We start from the raw sequence: 23,698 nt of genomic DNA, 5'->3' as shown, positions 1-23,698 counted from the left end.
TTTTTTCCCACATTGGAGAAGAATAACTGAGCATGCTCATCCTAGCTCGCTGTTCTTCCTCTTAATTTGTTTTTAATGTTTACTTATTTTTGAGAGACAGAGTGTGAGCGGGGTAGGGGTAGAGAGAGAGGGAGACACAGAATTGGAAACAGGCTCCAGGCTCTGAGCTGTCAGCACAGAGCCGGACTCGGGGCTGGAACTCACAGACGGTGAGATCTCGACCTGAGCTGAAGTCAGATGCTTAACTGACTGAGCCACCCAGGCGCCCATCACTGTTTTTCCTCTTGAAGAAGCTGCCCGCCAGGAACATATATTTGCCTTTGCTTCTCTACTGTTCCTGCAGAGGAGGAGACAGGAGGCCTGCTGGCTCCAGCATTGGTATGAGCCAATGGATAGGTCTGCCTAATTCTGAAATTGGATAGTCGTAAGTTCACTTGGCTTCCAGAACTGACTTGTCTCTCCAACTTAGTCTCCATCAGCATTTCCGTTCTTTATTGCTTTCATTTTCTCAAATTATTCAAAACCTGAACAGAACAAAACCCCAACATTTGGCAGGTCTTCTGCATCACCTCAATCAGTATTGGCAAAGATGGTGCCAGAAACTAGTGGTCTCTGAAAAGTTTTGTCCTCGCCCGGATGTTAAGTAGTAGATGTCAGTTGTCCCAAAGTCACAATCCATGACCTTACACACTGTTGGCAGAAATGTTCCCACAAGAGCTTAATTCTGGCACTCTGCATTTGCTGTGTATTAGAGGTAAAGCAAATTTGTCTCCCTGTTGACTTCATTCCCAGAGAAAATCATGTGAGATCTTCCTAACTTCTAGCAATGTTTAGGAATTTGGATGGTGGCAGCTCCAGTCACTCATGAACTCTGTTTATTTTTTATTTTATTTTTAAATTTTTAAAAAAATTTTTTAAACGTTTATTTATTTTTGAGACAGAGAGAGACAGAGCATGAATGGGGGAGGGTCAGAGAGAGAGAGGGAGACACAGAATCGGAAACAGGCTCCAGGCTCTAAGCTGTCAGCACAGAGCCTGACCCGGGGCTTGAACTCACGGACCGCGAGATCATGACCTGAGCCGAAGTCGGACGCTTAATCGACTGAGCCACACAGGTGCCCCTATTTTTTATTTTTTTAAGAGAGAGAGCACAAGTGGGAGAGAGGAGCAGGGGGAGAGAGAGAGAGAAAAAGAGAGAGAGAGAGAGAGAGAGAGAGAGAGAGAGAGTCCCAAAGAGTCTCCATGCTTAGCAGGGAGCCTGATACGGGGCTCAATCCAACAACCCTGGGATCATGACCTGAGCTGAAATCAAGAGTCGGATGCTCAACCAACCTAGCCACCCAGGTGCCCCTCGTGAACTCTGTTGAGTACTTTGGCCTTCACAAAATCTTGTGAATGTTTTGGTTTTTATGCTGCTATGTCCATTACCACTGATTCCTATCATGAAATTGGTTAGGCCTGAGAGATCTTCCTCCCAAAAATGTTTCTGCTTCCTATGTAACTATTAAATTCAAAGTCAACTTGAAGTCCTGTAGGAAAAGTATCTTTTGAGGTATGAACCAGCCATACAAACTTGAGGTTGGTTCCCTTTCTTAGCCATGAAGGCAGCTCAAGGCAACATGAAAGAGGAACAGAATTTGATCCAGCTACTCTTTATAAGTTTACCAATTATTATTATTTATATGCTAAATTATTTCATCCCCACTGGGCAAAAGTGAATAAAGGGAGTCTTTGAAATAGTCCCCCTACCCCAAAACCAGAAGGGGAGATGTGGTGCTCGGAACACATTTTACATCGCTTCTTGGTAAAATTCAATTTTCTTCTTCAAAGTTACAAACAGAAGAGAGTTGCCACAGGTAAAACATTTGGTAAAATGTCTTCTTGCCTTTTAGCAGCAGCTGGGAAAAATGTCTGCACAAATGCAGTGTAAATAATTGATATACTTTTGGACAACTTCCCAATTTATATTTTCCTCTAAAAAAAAGGTAAAAATAAAACCCAAACCAAAAAGCAACCCATGGAGATCAACTAGATGTGTGAAACTCACTTTTTCTAAAATAAAACAAACCCAATTCTCATCCCAGCTTGGGCTGAGTTGGTATGTGTGCTGGCATGTGGACTGGGAAATACATTTCCCAAAGGGCAGAAAGCGAGATTCTAGTGCCTATTATTTTAGTAGTTACCTGAACTATGAAGAGTTTGAGAAAGAAAGAAACTGGCAAAGATTGAACTGACTCGTGCATCTATGTCTGGCGGTCCTCCAAGGGCCGTTAATCAGACGGCTGATGAACAGGAACTCCAAGCGGGGGCACTAATCAAGGGAAGCTGGGATACTTGTGCAGCAGGCAACTTGTGAGAGAGGCGGTGTAGTCAAGTAGTTCAGGACTGAGACTCTGGAATCAACATGGGTCAAATTCTGGACCTTCTCCTTCTCAGCCCTTTCATCTTGGGCAAGCCACTCGACATCTTCTTTCTCCTATGTAAAATGGCGATGATACCTCTGTTAAGGTCGTGTGAAGTACTATACCGAAGGCTTTGGGAGCAGTGCCTTCCACCGGGTAAACACCCCCGTATTCTTATCAGATCTACCCAAGCTAAAATGGAGTGCAACCTGGTAGAAAGAGGTCAGAGTGAAGCATTGGAGGCATGTTGGGCTTGCATTACAGTTCTAGATGCGCTAGTAACTCACAATGACCGGTACTAACTACCTGTCACTTAACTTCTCTGAGCCTCAGGTAAAGTGTGGAAAACAGAGCTTAACTCCATAGCACTGTCATGACGATTAAATGAACACAAAGTTTCTGCGGGTCCTATCCTGTCGTAAGTTGTCAATAAATATTTATATTCCTCTTTTACCTTCTTCTCTAGCCTAGCTCCCAAAGGTCTTCATGCTTTCTCACAATGAAAGTGTACTCTAAAAGCCTAACACATCACTACATTTACCCAGATGTTATACTTGACCTAGAATTAATGCTGGAAGTGAACTAATGAAGTAGATTAGGAAGTGAGGAGAATGTAGAGGCAAAAAGGACCTTCCTGGCTCCTAAAGTCTTGTCTTGAAGGTTCACCTATCCAGAAGCATCCCATTCAACCACAAATGTTTATTTGTACCAGAACAATGCTAGTAGTCAAGGGAGTTATGATAATAAAAATACCATCTTTTCCGACTACCGAGAACTTACATGAGAGGAGAGGAGAGAAGGAAAGCTCAGTAGTAGTTCTTCTGCATAATGACTATGATTCATATACTGACAGATGTACAAACCAAATGTTACAGAGGCTCAGAATAGTAAGTGATCCTATCTGGTCTGTCCATATGGAAAAACTTTAAGACAGAGGTAATATCTGATGTGGTCTTTGAGGCTGAGTAGAGTTTGGCTTGCTTGTAATAGAGAACAAATATGTACCGAAGCAATAAGCATTGTTATGGACTGAATTGTATTCCCCCCCCCCCCGAAAAATTCATATGGTGAAATACTAGCCCCCAGTACCTCAGAATGTGACTATAATTATATAATATAATATTTATAATAATTATATAGTTCAATGGGTTTTGATATTTGAAGATAGGGTCTTTAAAGAGGTAATTAAATAAAAATGAGCTCATACGGGTGGGCCTGTCCCAGTGTGACTAATGTTCTTATAAGAAGAGCTTAGAACCCAGGTACACAGAGGGAAGACCATGTGAAGACACAGGGAGAAGTTGACCATCTTGATCCAAGAAAAGAGACCTCAGAAGAAACCAGCTCTGCTGACTCGATCTTGGACTTCCAGCCTCCAGAACCGCAAGGAACAAATTTCTATTGTTTAAGCCATTCCATTGCGGTGCTTTGTTCTGTCGACCCTGGCAGACTAATTCAATCATCAGCAACAGAGGCTAAAACATAGTAGAATGTATAGTGAGGGAAAGTGCAATTTTTCTCTTAGATGATTTGAGTAGGAGATGAGTGGGAGACAAGAGTGAAAGGGGGATTTAGGCAAAAGAATGGAGAACCTGGGACACAAACTAGGAAATCCAGCTTCTATTCTGCACACGAAGGAGTGTCATTCAAGAATTTTGAATTGAGAGTGGCATTATTAGATGGATCCTTCAGGAAGACGACGTCGGGGGCGGGGCGTATTAGCATAGGAAAGACTGGGAGGCACAGAGCAATCTGGAGGCCATTTAAGCAACACTTGTGAAAGATCCTGAGCTGTGAGCATAAGGGGAGATGGATGACAGCAGCGAAAATGGAGAAGAGGTGACATCTGTGAGCCATGGGACTGACTGGATGTGGTGGTGGTGGAAGGGAGTAATGAGGCCAGGAGAACATGTGAGGAGAGAGGTCAGAAGGTAAGTTGGAGCAAAGTGGATGAATTCGGATTTATACAGTGAAGTGTAATGCAAACATGAGACTTCCTGTGTGACTGAGCAGTAGCTGGACAACATTTGGAACTGGAGCTGAGGATAGAAGGCAAAGTTCAAAGGAAGATACAGAAGCCTCCCGAAGGGTCGAATAATTGTCACCACAACAGTGGTGGATGGACAAGCCAATGGAGAGTATACAGAAAAGCAATGATTTCCTATAACTGGGAGCTAAAGATGATAAAAGATTTCAAGGTGAATAGCATAGTTAACATTGCTCAAAGTTATGGAGATGGCAGATTAGAAGCACAGAAAATCGGTTGTTTTTGATGAGCTTTGGGAGAACAGTGAGAGTAGAAGCCAGACCACAAGGGATTGTGAGTCCAGCATCACAAAGAAATGTCTTCAAGAGCAAGGCAAGTAATGCAAAAGAACAGGGTTGTGTGTATGACACTGACCGTGAAGGCCTCCTTTCCTCTCTTACCTCACCCTGATCCTGGCTCTGTCGTAGAATAAAGTGGGCTTGTCATGAGGTAATAGGAATTCATAAGACTGAGCCTAAATGGAGAGAGAATGACAAGTTCAACTTGTTTTTAAACCTACTTTATTGTGATAGCATTTATATAAGATAAAATGTGACCATTTTAATTATATAGTTCAATGGGTTTTGATAAATTTTTGTAACCACCAACAAAATCAAGGTAAAGAATCTTTTTACCAACATATGAGATTTAATTATTTCCTTTCTCATCTAATATCCTCCTCACCCCCAAGCCCAAGGCAGGCCACTGCTCTGCTTTCATTCACTATATATTAGATTCGTCTTCTCTAGAGTTTCATAAAAGTTGAACTGGGCAATAGAAACTATTACATGTCTAGCTTCTTTATTTTAGCATAAATGCATTTGAGATTCACCCATTTTTTTTTCTGCTAAGTAGTCTTCCATCATAAGGTTGTACCATTAAAAAATTATTTTAAAAACATCTATTCATCTATTCATGGACATATGGCTCATTTCTCATGCTTTTACTATCATAAACAAAACTTCTGTGAACATTCATGATGACATTCTAAATGGTGTGGTATTTTGAAATTTCATATCCCGATCGTTTATTTCTCGTATGGAGAAAAACTTGATTTTAATATTTTGCTTTATGTATTTTAACAATGGTGTTAAAATGACTTAGTTCTACTAACATTTCTATAAAATTTTGGGGATCTTTTATGTGTCCAAGGAAAAAGAGAATTTTACTTTTCCCTTTGAATCTGTGTGCTTATAATCCTTTTTCTTTCTTAATTGCACTGGCTAGCACCTCCAGGACAATGTTGAATAGAAATTGTAAGAGTGAATATACTTGCCTAGTTCCCATTCTTAGTAAGAAAGCAATCGGTCTTTCAACTTTAAGTAAAGTGTTAGCAGAAGATGCTCTCTCTCCAAATTAAAAAGATTTCTTTCTATATCTAATTCCACTAATTTTTGTTATGAATGGATATTGAACTTTTGCATGCTTTTCCTGCATCTGTTAAGGTAACCATATACTTCTTTATTTCGTTAAAAACTTGCTTTGGTAAATTATAATGGTGATGAATTAAGGTTATTGATTTTCAAATGTTAGACCAATCTTGCATTCCACTTGATCATTATATGTTATTATTTTACATAATTAGCTTTGATTTTAATATTTGTTGAGGAACTTCTTGATTCTATGTTTTTGAAGAATATTCTGTAGCTTTTTCTTTCTTACAGTGTTTTAGGATTGGTCTTAAGTCTTCCTTAAATGTCTGGTAAAATTTACCAGTGAATTGATCTCGGTCTGGGGTTTTCTTTTGAGAAAAGTTTTAATGTTTGAATTTAGTTCTTAAAATTGAAGAGCTTTGAAATTTTCTATTTCTTCCTAAGTTCTGTAATTTGTGTCTTCCAAAGAATGTATCCATTTCATCTAGGATGTCAACTTCAGCAGCATGAAATTGTTTAAAATATCCCCTAATTAGAAGAGAAGGAAAAATAAGATAAAAACAGAAAGGGAGGCAAGCCATAAGAGACTTAAATGCAGAGAATAAACCCAGGGTTGCTGGAGGGGGAGATGGGTGAGGGAGGGCTAAATGGGTGATGGGCATTAAGGAGGGCACTTGTTGGGATGAGTATTGGGAGTTATATGTAAGTGATGAATCACTGGGTTTTACTCCTGAAACCACTACTACACTGTAGGTTAACTAACTTCGATTTAAATAAATACATTTAAAATATATATATCCCTAATTATTCTTTTAATATCTGTAGCTTCTGTAGTGATATTTTCCCTTTCATTTCCCAGTACTCCTCCACTGCCCCCCCCACCTTAAAGGTCAGTCTAACTGAGATTTATTAATTTTATTGACCTTTTCAAAAAGCCAACTTTTAATTTTATTGGTTTTTCTCTACTAATTATCCATTTTCTATTTTATTGATTTGTATCTTATCTTTGCTATTTCCTTTTCTCCGCTTATTTCGCTCCTGTTCTTTATTCTGTTTTCTTTTTAAAACAGAGGCTTAAATATTTTAGTTTAGACCTTTATTCTTTTCAAATGTAAGCATTTAAAGGTATTCATTTTTCTTTAATTATTGCTCTGGTTGCATCCAGAAAATTTGATGTTTGTGTTTATTTTCTTACAGTTCAAAATATTTTCAATTTTTCTTGTGATTTCTTCTTTAACTAATAAACTATATGCAAGTAGGCTAATTTGTTTCCAAATATTTGAAGATTTTAAAGATATAATTTTTGATATTCAATTTAATTCTGTGTGGTTTTAAAATATATTTCCTATGATTGCAATCTTTGTTTTCTTAGGACTCAGAATCTAATGTCTTAGTGAATATATGTATGCACTGAAAAAGAATATATATTCTACTCTTATTGGATGAAATGTTCTAATATTTAAAATTTGGTCAAGTTGATTGATAAGGTTGTCCATTGATAGTGTTCAAGTCTCCTATGTCCTTCCTGATATTTTTGTCTATTCTATCAGTTGTTGAGAAAGGGGTTTTAAATCTGCAACTGTAATTGTGAATATGTTTATTTCTTCCTTTCTTCCATCAGTTTTTGTTTCATGTATTTGAAATTCTGTTGCTAGATGCACGTACCTTTAAATTTGTTATTTCTTCTTCATGAATTGGTGTTTTCTTAGGTTATGTCCCTTTTACCACTGGTAATATCTCTTGTTCTACTTTCTTTGATTCTAATTTAGCCATTCTAACTACTCTATAATTGGTGTTGTGTTGTGTATCTTTCCCTTACTTTTATTTTTAAACTATCTGTTTATATTTAAAGTCAATTTCTTTTCTTAAGTTTATGTATTTATTTTGAGGCGGGGGGCTAGATGGAGAGGAAGAGAGAGAATCCCAAACAAGCTCCACACCGAGCCCGACATGGGGCTCAATCTCATGAACAGTGAGATCGTGACCTGTGCTAAAATCAAGAGTTAGATGCTTAATCAACTGAGCCACCCAGGTGCCCCTTAAAGTCAATTTCTTATACATGGCATGTTTTGGGGGTTTGTTTTTGTCTTCGTCTGTTCCAGTTGCTATAGTAAAATACCACAGACAGGTAGCTTACAAACAAAAGAAATTTATTTCTCACAGTTCTGGAGGTTGGGAAGTCCAAGATCATGGTGCTGGCATCATCAGGTGAGGGCCTTCTTTCAGGCTGTAGACTTTTCTCTGTGTTTGCACATTATGAAAGGGGCTAGGGAGTTCTGTGGAACCTCTCATAACAGCACTATTCCCATTTATGAGGGCTCCATTCTCATGACCTAATCACCGCCAAAGCACTCCCACCCCCACCCCACAAACAAAAATCATAACATTGGGTATTAGAACTTCAACATATGGATTTTGTGGGGGACACAAACATTCACACCATAGCAGCTTTCTTATCCAGTCTGAAAGATCAGATTTTAATGTAATTATCAATATGGTTCCGTTTATATCTATTATCTTTATGTCTTTCTATTTGTCCTACTTGTTTCTGTTCACTTATTTGCTTTTCCTGCTTTGTTTTGAATTTATTGAGCATTTTTATGGTTACATTTTATTTTCATGACTTATTTATTAACTTTATCTGTTTTTTTGTTTTTCTTTTGTTTTTTTAGTGGTTTCTCTAGGGTTTGCAATCTACATTTTTTTTTAAATTTTTTTTTTTAACATTTATTTATTTTTGAGACAGAGAGAGACAGAGCATGAACGGGGGAGGGTCAGAGAGAGGGAGACACAGAATCTGAAACAGGCTCCAGGCTCTGAGCTGTCAGCACAGAGCCTGACGCGGGGCTTGAACTCACGGACCGCGAGATCATGACCTGAGCCGAAGTCGGCCGCTTAACCGACTGAGCCACCCAGGCGCCCCTGCAATCTACATTTTTAAGCACAGTCTATATAAAATAATATTATAGCACTTCATCTATAATGTAAGCATCTATTTTTCCTCTCCCAGATTTGGTGCTATTGTTGCCATGCATTTTTCCTTTACATGTTATAAACCCCATGATATATTGTTTTGACCTTAAATGAGTATTCTTTAAAGAATTTTAAAAGTTAAAAAATGTTTTTTTAATATATTCCAATATATTTACCACTTGCTACATTCTTCATTCCTTTTTGTAAATTCAAATTTTCATCTGGTATTATGTTCCCTTTGCCTGAAGAATCTCCTTTAATTTTTCTTATAGTTCAGGTCTGGCAGCAACAAATTCTGTTAGCTCTGGTGGGTTTAAAAACACCCTCTTTTCATTTTTTTTTTGGAAGATATTTTTACTGGGTGTAGAATTCTAGAACAATAGTGTTATTTTTCTTTCAAAACTCTAAATACATCATTCTATTAGGGCACCTAGGTGGCTTTTTTGGTTAAGCATCCAACTCTTGATATTGGCTCAGGTCATGATCTCACAGTTTGTGGATTCGAACCCTGCATCTGGCTCTGTGCTGACAGTGTGCAATCTGCTTGGGATTCTCTCTCTCTTCCTCTCTCTATGCCCTTCCCCTGCCTACTCTCTCAACAAACAAACAAACAAACAAACATACATTTAAAAATAAGTAAGGAAATACATCATTCTACTGTCTCTGGTTTACATAATTTCCATGAAGTCTGAGATGATTCTTACCTTTATTCTTCTATACCTATTTGATATTTTTCTTTTGACTACTTTTAGGATTATTCTCTATCTCTGTTTTACAGCAATTCAGCTTTAATCAATTTGGGGTGCCCTTTTTTCTTTTTCCTATATACTTTTTCCTGACTTACTTGGATCTATATTGATTTATGATTTTTATCAAATTTAGAAATTTTCTTGCCATAATTTCCTTAGGTATATATTTTGTTCTCCCTACAGACCTTTTATCTTGGACTTCAATTATAGTTAGATCACTTGATACATTCTATGAGGTTCTTGGGTGTTTTGCTTTGTTTTTTTTTTTGTTTGTTTGTTTTTACTCTACATGCTTAATTTGGGGGTGGTTTCTATTATCACATTTTCAAGTTCATTGATATTTTTTCATAGTGTCTGTTATAAATCCTGTCCTGTAAAATTTCATTTCACATCTTTTTCCATTTTAATTTCATTTGGTTCTTTTTTATATCATCTATGTGTACTTTTGTTACATCATATTTTTCCTTAAAATATTTGAGCCTATTGAGCATTTTTAACATCTTTGCTAATTCTGTTATCTCTGTTGTGAATGGATCTGTTTACACTGACTGTTTTCTTCCCATATAAACTCATTTCCTGCATTACATGTCTAGCAGAAATTTTTTATTGAATAATGGACATTATAAGTTTTATATGGTTGAGTGCTGCTTATTACTATTATTACTATTATTATTATTATTATGCTCTTCCTTGAGAGTGTCAGTAGGCTCTTATTTGTGGATCATTTTGATCCTTGCAAGACTTGGTTTTAAGCTTTGTTTAATAGTAAGTGTAGGGCTAGGTAGTTCCACTTGTAAGCTGTGGGTGTTCTGAAGTATCTACTGAATGCCCTGTGTATTCAATACCATCTCTCCATATTGGCTGGCTTCTGGAAACATAAAAATTCCTAGCCTCATGTGAACTCTGGGAACTTAGGCTTATAACTCCCTGGAATTCTTTCCTTGAAAATTGTTCTTTGCTAGATTGCATAGTTTCAACTTACTCATGGCAGATAAGTATTCAGTCAAAGACTCAAAGTGAACCCCATGTAGATTTCAGGAGCTTTCACTTGTGCCTCCATTTTTTCTGATACTCTCTCCTGAAAATGTCAGCTCCCTCAGCTCGTCCAATGTATGATCTCTGTTGCCTCAACTCCAAGAGACTGAAGGGCTCTGTTTAGGTTCCCCCTCTCTGTACATCGATACAGAAATCACCATTAGGAGAAAAGCCAGGGCAATCTTAGGGCTCATCTCTTGCTTTCCTTTATCAGGGTTCACAGTCCTGTGCTGCCTGTAGTCCAATGTCTGAAAGCAGTTGTTTACATATTTTGTCCAGTTTTCTAGTTATTTATGGTGGGAGGATGAGTCTGGATCCTGTTACTCTCTTGTGGCCAGATAGAGAAGTTGTCTAATTTATTTTTTCAATGCTGTGCAAAGCAATTGAATACAGTATTTAGGGCACCAATTTATAGGACTATAGAGTGGAATTCTTTTGCTTTTTAATAACATCTGGACGTTATTGAGAATCTTTCAGTATAAGGCACAGGGCTAGATGCTTTATATGTCTTTTCTTATTTTGTTCTCGTAATAGCCTTTAAAGAGATGTATTATTCTCACTTAACAAGTGAAGGAATAGCAGCTGTGAGCAGTAAGCACTAGATTTAAGACTTACTCAGACCCAGGGCTGTCTTACTTCTGATGCTGGTCCATTCCCCTGGGTTCCTCTCCTCCACGTGAGCTGCATGAAGGAAGGATAGTGTGGCAATCCTTGCGGAATTATCACAGTGGAAAGAAGATTTTAGGGGTAGGGAAGGAACTAGAGATGAAACAGCACGGCCTGGCAGAGTCACTGCGTATGGGCAGCCTCTCCCCACTTCATGACGTGCAGCCTCTGTCCTCATCTAAAATGAAATTTATCTTCCTCACTATGAAAAGTTCAGTTTCACTTCATTTGCCCTCATTTTCACAGGTTCTCCACACCATTCCAGAAAGCTTGCAATTTTTCCTCCCGCCACTTGGAGTCTTTGGTTGGCACGGGCTGTGTCTGGCCTCTTACTAATTTCCTCTACCTTCTTGTCACTTGGCTGTGCCCCTGCTGTTTTTCTCTTTGGGATTTTTCCATCTCTTTCTGCTGCTATTATGAAATAGACCTTTGGTCTCTGGGGTTCTTTCTATAGAGTTTTAAGCATACTTTTGTGATTCCTATTATCAAAAAGTCCTTCCTGGATCATCAACTTCTCCCTAAGCAGGAGCCAGTTCCTTCACTTGCATTTTTGGCTACTTCCTTGAGAATGGAACTCAACCCTCTTTTTCTGCAGACACATGGACAATTGCAGCACCTCTCCCCAACCCTGGATTCCTGAGCTGGTCATAGCACACAAATAGCAGTCAGAGATTTACTTGAAAACCTCTTACTACACAAATCAAAAAGCTTTTCATCAGCCCTGATTTTACTTAATCTAGCTTCTGATTTGGGGATTCAACTGGTCCTTAACACCCTTTACCAGCTTCCGTTATCCTCACTGTCTTTTCCTGTCTAAGGCTTACCATGCACCCTGGCTACACTTCACACAACTGGATATTACTTTACAGTCTTCTCCTCTCTGGGTAGCACTAGAGTCAGTTTGGAAATTAAGATGATTTTTGCATCCAAACTTGTTACCTATAAGGTGCAACTGGTCCCAGAGCATTTGACCTCACTTCTTATTAGGATAAAAATTAAATTCGTGGTAGCAGGTAGGTTGCATCAATCATATCAACTCGAATGCTGAGTTGATAAGGACTCTGAGGACTTGTCGAGCTTAAAAGGGAAAAGTGTGGTCATCAATAGCAACGGCTACCATGTTTATGGAAGAGGACAGTGACTCAGATTTCAAATGTTGCCAATCCTGGAAACCTTTCCTTCTCTGATGACAATGGCTATGAGTTGACCTGCCAATAACTAATTTAAAAAAATAATAAAATCTTAAACTTTCAGACCTGAAATAAATCTTATGGTTTAAATAACTTTTATGAATGCTTATTCTAGGACAGAAACTGCTAAATTCTTTTATAATTCATTTACTTAAACCTCACAGGCACTCTGTGATGTATATATTATTATCCAATTTCAAAGCAGAGAATGAGACTCAAAATTGTATGGATCTTGCCCAAAGCCATATAGCTAATGACTGGGGGAACCTGGCTATGAATCCAGCACTGTCTGATTTGAGACCTGAGAGCTGAATGAGAAACGTGAGACAAAAAAGTTTCACCTGTAGGTTTAAGTGGCAGAGATAACCCTGTTTCATTCTCTGCCTTGACACATAGGAAGACCACGTTTCCCAGCTTCCCTTACAAATAGATGGGACCATACCATTGAGTTCTGGCCAGTAAAATGTGAGTGGAAGTAATACATGCAGATGTATTCCAGATTCCAGATGTATTCCAGATTCCAGGACCATAAAACTTCCCCTGCCGTCCCTCTCACTCTTTCAGTCTTCCTCTCCTGACCAGACAAGGAGGGGAAGACTGGGAGGCCCTAGGAGTTGTGGATCCAACAGAAGGAAATACCTCAGGTCCCCGAATGCCTTGGCAATGCAGAGCTCACTGCTGACTGCATCGGTCTGTGACATGTGTGAGAAATAAACGTTTATTAGGCTAATTCACTCGAATCTGGGGGTTCTTTTTCTCAGGAGTTAACCTACCATGGACAGTTTTTCCCACCAGCCAGCACAGTGAGTCAAAATGTGTTTTCCAAAACAGGCTTCTCAAGCTCTGGTCATTTGATTTCCCATCAGTTCTATATTTTACCACAGATGCAAATGCCTCTGTTTTCCGTGTATTGCTACCTTAATGAGATCATACTTCTCCATTTTCATTTATTTTGATGCCTAGCAAGGTCTACTATGGTGGCAGCAGCAGGATCCGTGTCCTCTAATGGATGCCTGCCATTTCATACTGACCTGACTTCTGGTTCTGTTTCTCCCTGTCCTCCAAATAAATATCTCAAGTAGAACTTCTTTTCCCATCAGATGTACTTGCTTCTCACACTAAATTTCAATTTTTACACTTAAATAATATTGTCATTCTGAGGATAAAAAACTCAATCTGTTTCTTTAAAATTGGAATTCAAGTTCATATTGTGTAGGGTTTCTTTCTCCTGGTGTATTATTCCTTGTTTGGTTGTTTATCTGATATGAATCTTATGTTCCAGACTCACTGGCATCCTTTGAAAGGAAAGGCACTGCTTAAAGAAGTTTTGTGCTATGCTTTGTCAAACACAAAAACATTTGGGCTTGTTAACATTCTGTGGTTATTATGGTGTCTATCTGACGCTATCACATATGTTTAATACATGGTAATAATGTTTATGGAATCGCTTCATTATAATTACAGTAGGGGCTTATGATCACAGCAGCAGGAAAGAAGCTATAGGCTTGTCAAATCAGATCATTATAAACCAACTGCCCTCTCTCTAGAAGTACATATGGGCAGACTGGAAGCCTGCTGCCGACACCACCTTGCTCTTAGGCTGTGTGTTCATATGGGACTCAATTTGCATCCCTGGGGCACATTTCGACACCCCCACTGAGTTATCTCTGCTTAAAAACCCCATGTGATGGGAACAGTGCCCAAGAAACTGCCATAGGGGTGCCAGAGATTGGGGCAATAGAAAAAAATTGAACCAATAATAATAATTAAATATATATATATATATGTATACACACACACATATATATATATATATATATATATATATATATATATATATATATACGTGTGGTATATATATTTCATTATATGTCAGCTTTCAGTATGACACTCAATTCTGTACAATGCCATTCGTGGAAACACCACTGTACATGTTTCCTAGAGGAAAGCAAAGAGCAAAGTTACTCTAGAGGGGGCACAAAAAACATTGGCAGAGATGAAGCAGGTTTTCTTCTAAGATTTGTGACATAAAACTAATGAGAAGTGGAACATTCCAAAGAAAGAATTGTCCATCCAGATCAGCATTTCCAAAAGTGTATTATCTAGAATTCCAGTCCTTGAGAGGTTAATAGGTGCTAACATAAACGAAGTGTTTGTGTTCAAATGAATTTTTTAAAACCTGGGTTAACCAAGTTAAATTGGTTTCTTCTAGGCCTTTTAATATGGTAATGGACAATTAGATTCTAAAAGAGGGCAAGAGCAGAGGCAACACAAGGCTGGTTTTGCAGGAACAACTAATCAAGATCTTTAATTACAGAGATAGCCTCATCAAAATAAAAGTTGAATCATCGCTACCATTAGCAATAAGCAATGAGAGGCGCTTCTTTGCAAAAACATTTTGGCCTAGAAACTGGGATACACAGAAAATCTAAGGGCTTTTAAAAGACATTTGATTTCCTGTTTGTAATGTACAGGCATAGGCTTTATGTCTTGCTTTCAGGCTTTTTTGAAAATAAATAACTGCTCATTCGGCGTATTGAATTTATGAGAGGGAAATTATAAATCCTTGATGATACCGACCTGATTTATTTCAAACTGACTTTCCACATCCATGAGGTTGGCGGAGAGGACATGGAACCTTGCCTTGTCACTTTCCTTCTTAAACCAGGAAAAAGAGGTCACTCTTGACTGTTACTGCTTTACAAGACTCTTATTTCCAGCTATATCTGTCTATATCTTTTTACCCACCTCCTTCTCTGGAACCACCACCACCCCATCCCATCAATGATCCTGTCTTTGAATCTGCCACTTCCTGCGGTCTCCTTCTTCCCTTTCTACCTTCTACTGTGCTTAACTACCCCTCAAGTTTAGAAAATACATCTTCCCTAGTTGCCCCTTTCTCTTTACTAGTTAGTCTCTCAAGGAACAGTCTGCTTCCTGTACTTCTTTATTTTGCCTCACTCCTTAACCTTTTGTCATATGGCTTTTATTGAAACGATCTCTCCAAACAGAAAATATTTGTAAATCATAAATTCCAATAAAGATTTAACATCCAGGTCATATAAAGAACTCCTAAAACTCAACAATAAGGCAAGTAGCACAATTTAAAAATGGGCAAAGGACTTAAATAGACATATCTTCAAAGATGATATACAAGTGGCCAATAAGCACACGAAAGATATTCAACGTCATTAGTCATTAGGAAAATGCAAAGCAATGCCACAATGAGATTCTACTTCATACCTACTAGGACAGCTGTCACTGGAGAAAAACAAAACAAGTATTGACAAGGATGTGGAGAAGTTGGAGCCCTTGTACATTGCTGGTGGGTGTCCAAAGTGCATCCACTATGGAAAATAGTCTGGAGTCTTCCTCAAAACATTAAACATGGAACTATCATAAGATCCAGCAATTCTACTCCATGGCATAAACCCAAGAGAATTGAAAACAGCCACTTGAACACATACTTGTAAGCCAATAATTATCGCAACCTTATTCACAATCACCAAAATGTAGAAATAACTCGAGGGTCCATCGATGGACTAATGGATAACAAAACATGGCATATGCATACAACGGAATATTCTTCAGCCATAAAAACCAAGGAAATTCTGACACGTGACATGACATGTATGAACATGGAACACAGGCTAAGTGAGTAAGACAGACATAAAAAGACATATTGTGCAATTCACTTATATGAAATATCTAGGATAGGCAAACTCATAGAGACAGAAAGTAGATTAGAGGTTACCGAGAGTTCAGGGGGGAGGAAGAATAGGAGGTTATTCTTAATGGTCTAGTGGTTACAGAGTTTCTGTTTGGGATAATAAAAAAGTTTTGGAGGGGCTCCTGGGTGGTTCAGTTGGTTGTCTGACTCTTGATTTCCACTCAGGTCATGATCTCATAGTTCATGAGTATGAGCCCCACATTGGGCTCTGTGATGACAGAGTGGAGCTTCTTTGGGAGTCTCTCTCCCTCTCTCTTTGCCCACCCTCCCTGCTCTTGCTCTCTTTCAAAATAAATAAACATTTTATTTTATTTTATTTTTTTAACGTTTATTTTTGAGACAGAGAGAGACAAAGCATGAACGGGGGAGGGTCAGAGAGAGGGAGACACAGAATCTGAAACAGACTCCAGACTCTGAGCTGTCAGCACAGAGCCCGACGCGGGGCTCAAACTCACGGACCGCAAGATCATGACCTGAGCCGAAGTCAGCCGCTTAACCAACTGAGCCACCCAGGCGCCCCAATAAATAAACATTTTAAAAACAGTTTTGGATATAGTGGTGATGGTTGCCCAACACTGTGAATGCAATTAATGCCCTCAAATTGTACATTTCAAATTGGTTAAAATGGTAAATTATATGTTATATATAACATAGCAAAAAAAGCCTTTCCAAAGAAGTGCATCTCTTGAGGTGAAACAGGGCTTTGTGTACTCATGGAGGTCTGTTCTTCAGGGTCTTTGCCACTTGCTCAGGTGCCATTCTCGGTAATGCCTTTCCTGATGACTTTATTTAAAATTGCCACCCTCCCCTGCCTTCGCATTCCATGCCTTTCCTTACTTTATTTCTCTTCATTTGTCTTTTTTTTAACGTTTATTTATTTATTTTGAGAGAGAGAGTGAGCGCAAATGGGGAAGGGCAGAGAGAGAGGGAGACAGAATCCTAAACAGGCTCTGCATTGTAGGCGCAGAGCCCGACATGGGGCTTGAACTCACGAACAACAAGATCATGACCTGAGCTGAAATCAAGACTTGAACGCTTAACTGACTGAGCCACCCAGGCACTCCATCTCTTCATTTGTCCTTATCCAGCTGACATATTATAATTTTAACTAATTATCTGTTTTTAGGGTACCTTTCCCAGGTAGAATGTAAGATCTATGAGGACAGGGATTTTTACTGATTTTTCTCCTCCTCTACTCTCTTCATGGTTCCTAGGACCGTGGTGAGCATAACATAGGTTGTAAATAAACATTTTTGGAATGACAAATCAGTGAATACATTCCTAGAAGCTCAAATAGTTCCTGAGTGGGATGAATACTCTTATTTCATCTTTCTTAGCTGCCCTTCTAATAACACAAGGATTAATTTTCCTGTCTTTTAAGGAAGTTGAGCCAAGGACTGAGAAGAACAAGAAACCATATGAAGTGTAATAAAATATATTAGGAGATGGGAGGGCAGCAGATGGGGGTTAGGACACAGCATCCCAAAATATGGCAACTTGGAATATTGAATATTTTAAACTGAAGGAATTTGTGAAACAGCAGGTGCTGGGATGCCTCTCTGACCCTCCCCTGAAGTAGGTCAGAAGCCCTCATGGGAGAGGTGCCCTGCCCCCCACTTCCCCCAGGAAAGGAGTGTTCTTATCTCAGAAGACAGAACACCAAGATGAATCCAAACAAACAGGCCTAGGCCTTGCTAGGTTTCCTCGGTTTCCTCACATTCAGCTCATACCCTTTGTCCTGTCACATCTTCCCATGATTCTCCACTCTTCATCAAACCTCACATAAAAGCATTCAGGTTTAACCACTTCTTAGGGTCTTCATTTCTTATGAAGGCTCATGTCACATAAAACTGACGTTAAATAAATTTGTATGCTATTCTCTTGTTAATCTGTCTTTTTTTGCAGAGCCCCAGCTGAGAACTTAGAAGAAACTTAGATGAAAAAGATTTTTTCCCCTCCCCTACACATTGAAATTAGAGTTTTTCAAAAATGTAAAACCACCACAGTTGGATTTTTTTAAATTGTTGCTATTTCCTCTGCTAACCTAACCGATAGACTGGGTTCCTCTTATCCCAGAGGAGCATACCTACCTTTTCCAGGGATTAAGCAAAGACAAGAACAAATAAAAACGACCATTTTTTATTTACGTGGTGATAGCCCTGAGAAAAACGGGAAGAAGAGGCAAAGGAGGAATCTTCAGCACCTGAGTTAATGGAGGCCCTCACTGCTAGGAAAAATCCAGGGTGGTGGGACGTCCAGCCGGGTGAACCCTGCTCTCTGGGTTCAGCTGCCAGCTCCTGCCCCTGATGCTTTGAACCCAGAAGAGGCCTTCTGTTCCAGGCTCCTATCTGCCCACCCTGGCCTCCCTCTCTGGGTTTCTGCTCGCCAACATTGACAACGTGTCTTGTCCCCAACATTCCAAGAGCCTGTAGGATGCAGACTGTGTTTGTTGCTGCTTTCTTGTCTCCCTCAGTCCCTGCCTCAGAGCAGATGCCTCACATGTATTTGTCGAGTGATTCCAATTGAAACAGGAGTTATAAACAATGACATTAGTCACACTGCCAGCACAAATCCACAGGCATTTGGGAGGTCTAAAAATATTTAAACCCTTGTAGCCTGTTGAAATTGTTATACTTGAGACCCAACTCAAATATCTCCCCTGCTTTGAAGCCTTTCCAGAATGTCCCCCACTGTCCTGTCTGAGGACAGTATCCCCTCTTTGGAGCTGAACGTTTGCATGTTTGCTCCCTTTCTATTCTGAGAACCCCTTCTGGACAAAAACAACGTTCATATACATCTGTGTGGCCTATTCCTAACATCATGCCTAGTATAGAGGAGGTCACGAATAAGCAATATTTATTGAACTTTTCTGATTGCCTCTGCCTACCTGCCTGTCTCAACCCTTGTCTCTCCCCTCTCCCTCCCTCCTCTCTTCCTTCCACTCAATTTTCCTTCCTTCTTTCCCTTCTTCTAGGATCTGAACCTAGAACTTTCAATGTACTCTTTGAGAAACTGAGTCATGAAAGTACATCCCAGGATTTGTTATCTTACCAGGAATCCTTTTTCTACCATCCTGCACATATTACCCCTTAGTACGTTTTCATCCTTTACCCAAATTGATGGTTCTTGGAACATGAATTCTTTAACATCAAATACAAAATTGTGTGTGTGTGTGTGTGTGTGTGTGTGTGTGTGTGTGTAGAGGGTCCAAGCAGTCTATGAGTCTTGCTTCCCCAAGGAAGTTAAGAACCACAGGTCTAGATACTTTGTTGTATTATAATATAAAGATGAATTCATTTTTATAACATAAATACAAAGATGTGAGAAAAGATAAAAATCATTTAAAATCCTTCCACAGTTCAAGGCACTCATCTACCCAGAGGGGAGGCATCAAGGGCACTCTTCTGTAATCAAACGTGGAATAGTGACCTGAGCTACCCTTCATCATATCAGCATATCAAATCCACTCTTGAAAACCGCTCAGAGCTGTGATGCGCGGTGTCCTACATTCCAGGGAATGTGCAATACTCTCAACGAGATGACAGATTCAGGGTTTTACCCAGAAACAAATTGTCTTTGTTTGCTGCTGACCTGCAGAAGTTCAAATTTCTTCGATTATGCAGACTTGGAATGCATTTGCCATTTGAAAAAGGAAGTGCACCATTGCTGCTCAGACAGATGAGAGTGTTTGGTGTGTGTGTGCCTGGTACATATGTGCCAAGTCCAAGTCACTTTGAGCAATTATGAATAGTGGTCTTGGACGCCTGGTATGCAGTAGTCTGTGCAGCCACTGGCATCTTCCTGCATGTGGACTTCCCCATACCCTGCGCCCCGCCCAGCCCTCCAGACTGGCTGGCTATTGGCCTATTCAGAGGTGTAATTAAAAACACATAAGGTCACAGGCTGTCGTTGGGGGACCCCCTGCTCCAGTGATTAGCCGAGGAAAGAAACTGTTCATGCCGGATGAAGGTTCCTTTCTCTCATTAAAAGTGTACAGTTCATGGGGTGCCTGGGTGGCTCAGTTGGTTAAGCATGCGATGTCAGCTGAGGTCATTATCTCATGATGTGAGATAATTATCTCATGTTTGTGAGTTCGAGCCCCACATCGGGTTCTGTACTGACAGTGCAGAGCCTGCTTGGGATTCTCTCTCTCTCTGCCCCTCCCCTGTTGCATTTGCACGTGCTCTCTCTCTCTCTATCTCAAAAGTAAACAAACATTAAAAAAAAGTGTTGAATTCCATTCTTGAAGGAGGAAACTGGGATGATGGGAAATTAAGTAATTTGTTCAAAATCCTACAGCTAATATGTGGGGAGCATGGTTTCTATCTAACCTCAAAGTTCATATCCTAATCTACTACTTTCCACTGCTTCTTCCCAAAGAGTAATCAGCAAATATTTTATACTTCTGGATTTTTCTTCATTTTTTTTTCTAAGCAAAGGGTTGTAATCATAAGGCCTACCTTTTTGTGCATGGGCATATACTTACAGTTGGTCAGGTCCTGTACTAAATAAGCTGTTTTCTCAGAGATACAAATGAAAATATTATTAGCCTTGTATTGGTCAGGGCTCTCCAGAGAAACAGCCAAATAGGAGATATATATGGAATTGGCTTATGTGATTATACAGGCTAAGAAACTCCAAGATCTAGTCAGCAAGCTGAAGACACAGGGGGAGCTAATGAATGGCATACTTTCTAGTCTGAGTCCAAGTCCGAAGGCAGGAGAAGAATAATGTGTTAGCTTGAAGACAATCAGTCGGTGGGGGGTGGGCAGCAAATTCTCCTTTACTCAGCCTTTTTGTTCTATATAGGCCTTCAACAGATTGGATAAGGTCCATCTACATGAAGGAGAGCAATCCACTTTATTTAATCTACCAATTCAAGTGTTATCCAGAAACACCCTCACAGACATACTCAGAATAATGTTCAACTAAATGTTAGGGCACCTGAGGGCCCAGTTAAGCAGATACATCAAATTAGCCATCACAATCCTCCAAGTATTTGTTAACAAAAGAGGAAGTTGAGGCTCTAAGGAAGTTGTCTGATGTTCTCTAGCTGGTAAGAAGGCGATGCGTTATCCAAGCGTTTGCTGCTAAAATCTAATTTCATGTTGGCTCTTCCTTACTCCTATCCATACCTGTTTGAGTAGGTTTTATCCTTTTAATAGTGGCAAGAAGTGGGGATAGTAATCAGTGAAGAGAGTTGTGTAATTCCTAGTAACCCAAGGAAATTTCCAAAGCCGTGGCGTGTAGGTTATGAGCTCTGTCATATATCTGTCCTGTGGTTTTCTTCCTTGAAGTGATGGCTCCGGGTGGAAGAGGAAAGGTTTCAAGGAATCACCAACATACACCTACTTCAGTACCATCAGAATGAGATGAAACAAGAGATTAACCAAGAGTGTCTGCAGCTCCCATGTGTTTATAACCCAAGATAAACTCATCCTTTATCTACCGCATATATATCCCAACCCTGCAAATTGTATTCTAATACTTCCTCCAAGAGGGAGTTAATTAGGTCACATGCTACTCTATGCCTAATTATTGTTTACTTCACTTGCATTTGTGATCATTATATCATTAATATGAGGAGGGTGCTCATATTAGGTGGCCTAGTAGCTGGGGCAACTAGGAGTGATGCCAGCATTGCTCATCTTTTCAACTCATTTGGAGCTACTGGTGTCCCGCAATGTTTTTGGCTTACACTTGGGGTACCCAAAATGTAAGCACTCTGTAGTGCTTTTTGTATTTGACGGTTTCTACTCATACCTCTAATTAATTTACTGATAATTCTTTCCACTTCTTCCAATTAAACCCAATATATTTTTCTTCTCCAATGCAAAACCTTTCCTTCTATGTTATTCAGCTTCAGAATTTAACACTTCAGCCTCTTCAAATGGAAAATCATGATAGTATGACCTGTCTTGCTGACTCCATGGGGCCATGAAACACACATGCAGTACCTGGAATTCTTCTACTTCTTTTCATAATTTAATTTTAATTCTGTCTAAGTAATGCATAGCAATATTTTTAAAGGTCAAACAGTCACTATGATGCCTGTAAAGAGAAAGAACACTCCACAATTGATGCTCATTCCCCTTAGGCAAATACTTTCAATTTTCTGCTAGTGTGCCTGTTTGTTTGCTTGATATTTACCTCAACTTTTTCAAAAGACCATACTTTTTAGGCATCAGGCCAGGTAAAGTCTATGGGTCCCATGCTCAGTCTGCTGGCTTGCATGCAGTTCTTCTAGTTCGTGTATGATTTTCACTCCATATCCACACCCCAGCTATGTCATATCCCCCACTATAATGCCTCTTTGTTCCAACTTTTCCAGAAAGTAATCAATATCATGTCTTATCTTGAAGGGGAAGAAATACGCAAGGTGATGAAACATTCTAATGATCCAAACAGGAGTCATCAAACTGTGGCCCACAGGCCAAACCTGACCTGCCACCTGTTGTTTGTAAACTAAGTTCTGTTGAAACATAGTCCTGTCCATCATTTAAGTATTATCTATGGCTGTTTTTGCATTACAACTACAATGGTTATGGCAGATCTATGTACAAAGACATACAAATCTATGTACCAAATGATATGCAGAGCCTAAAATATTTACTGTCTGGCCCTTTACAGAAAAAAATTTCCAGCCCCTAAACTACACTTATGTAATCAATCCACCTATTTCTAACTCATCTTGCACTGCCAACTTCAAAATTACCCCATGACTTCTATTCCTGAAACTTTCCAGGAATCTGTGGTACAGTATGAATCAACTTACTTATTATCAGCATTTCACTATGACATATGCTTGATTTTGGTTTTCTCCTCTCAAACATATCTGTTATCAGTTACTTTATCTTCCCCCCAAAAAATGTTGATATCTCTGTTGCTATTTCAACTCACATTTGCATTGTTCCTAAAGGTTTGTGTTTCTTTTCCTACCTTACTGTCACTTTTGTGGGGTTCAGAAATTTATCAGTTGGTACTTTTCAGAAAATAATAGGCCACTCAGGTATTTCAAGCAGAAAGGAATTTAATTTAGGAAATATCTATGTTTGGAACACTGTAGTGAGGGCTAGAGTTTCAAAGATCAAGTAAAGCCTCTGCTTGTTCTCAGGTTCATCATTAGCTTTTAAAGGCAGGAAGTTTCAGGAACCACAGGAAACTATCTGCAGTGATCACTGATTTTACACCCCTGAGTTGCGTGCAACACTGCAAACCACTAGGAGATGTCAGACCCACTGAGGCTATGTCTCTGCACATTCTTGCTAAAGGACCTATAAAATCATGTGTGTCTCTCTTCTACCTTCCATCTGGAAATACTCTGGCAGGTGATTTTGTTAATTGTGTTCCCAGGGAAGAGGTTGAGAAGGGGAATGGAACTGCATTGCCAACAGTCTAATGCAAAGAGCTAGCAGAGACAAGCAAGTGATTTCAATGTGCCATACTTAACTTTTCCACCCACCTCCACCTTTTCCTCTCCACCATCGAGGTTTCTGTAAAGCCATTGCTGCCCACTGGATGGACATTGCATGAACATAGGTCCACAGACATCTG

This window comes from Panthera leo, chromosome B4 (assembly GCF_018350215.1).
Source record: "Panthera leo isolate Ple1 chromosome B4, P.leo_Ple1_pat1.1, whole genome shotgun sequence".
NCBI classification, from domain to species: Eukaryota; Metazoa; Chordata; class Mammalia; order Carnivora; family Felidae; genus Panthera; species Panthera leo.
Note: the sequence above shows the minus strand (reverse complement) of the source record.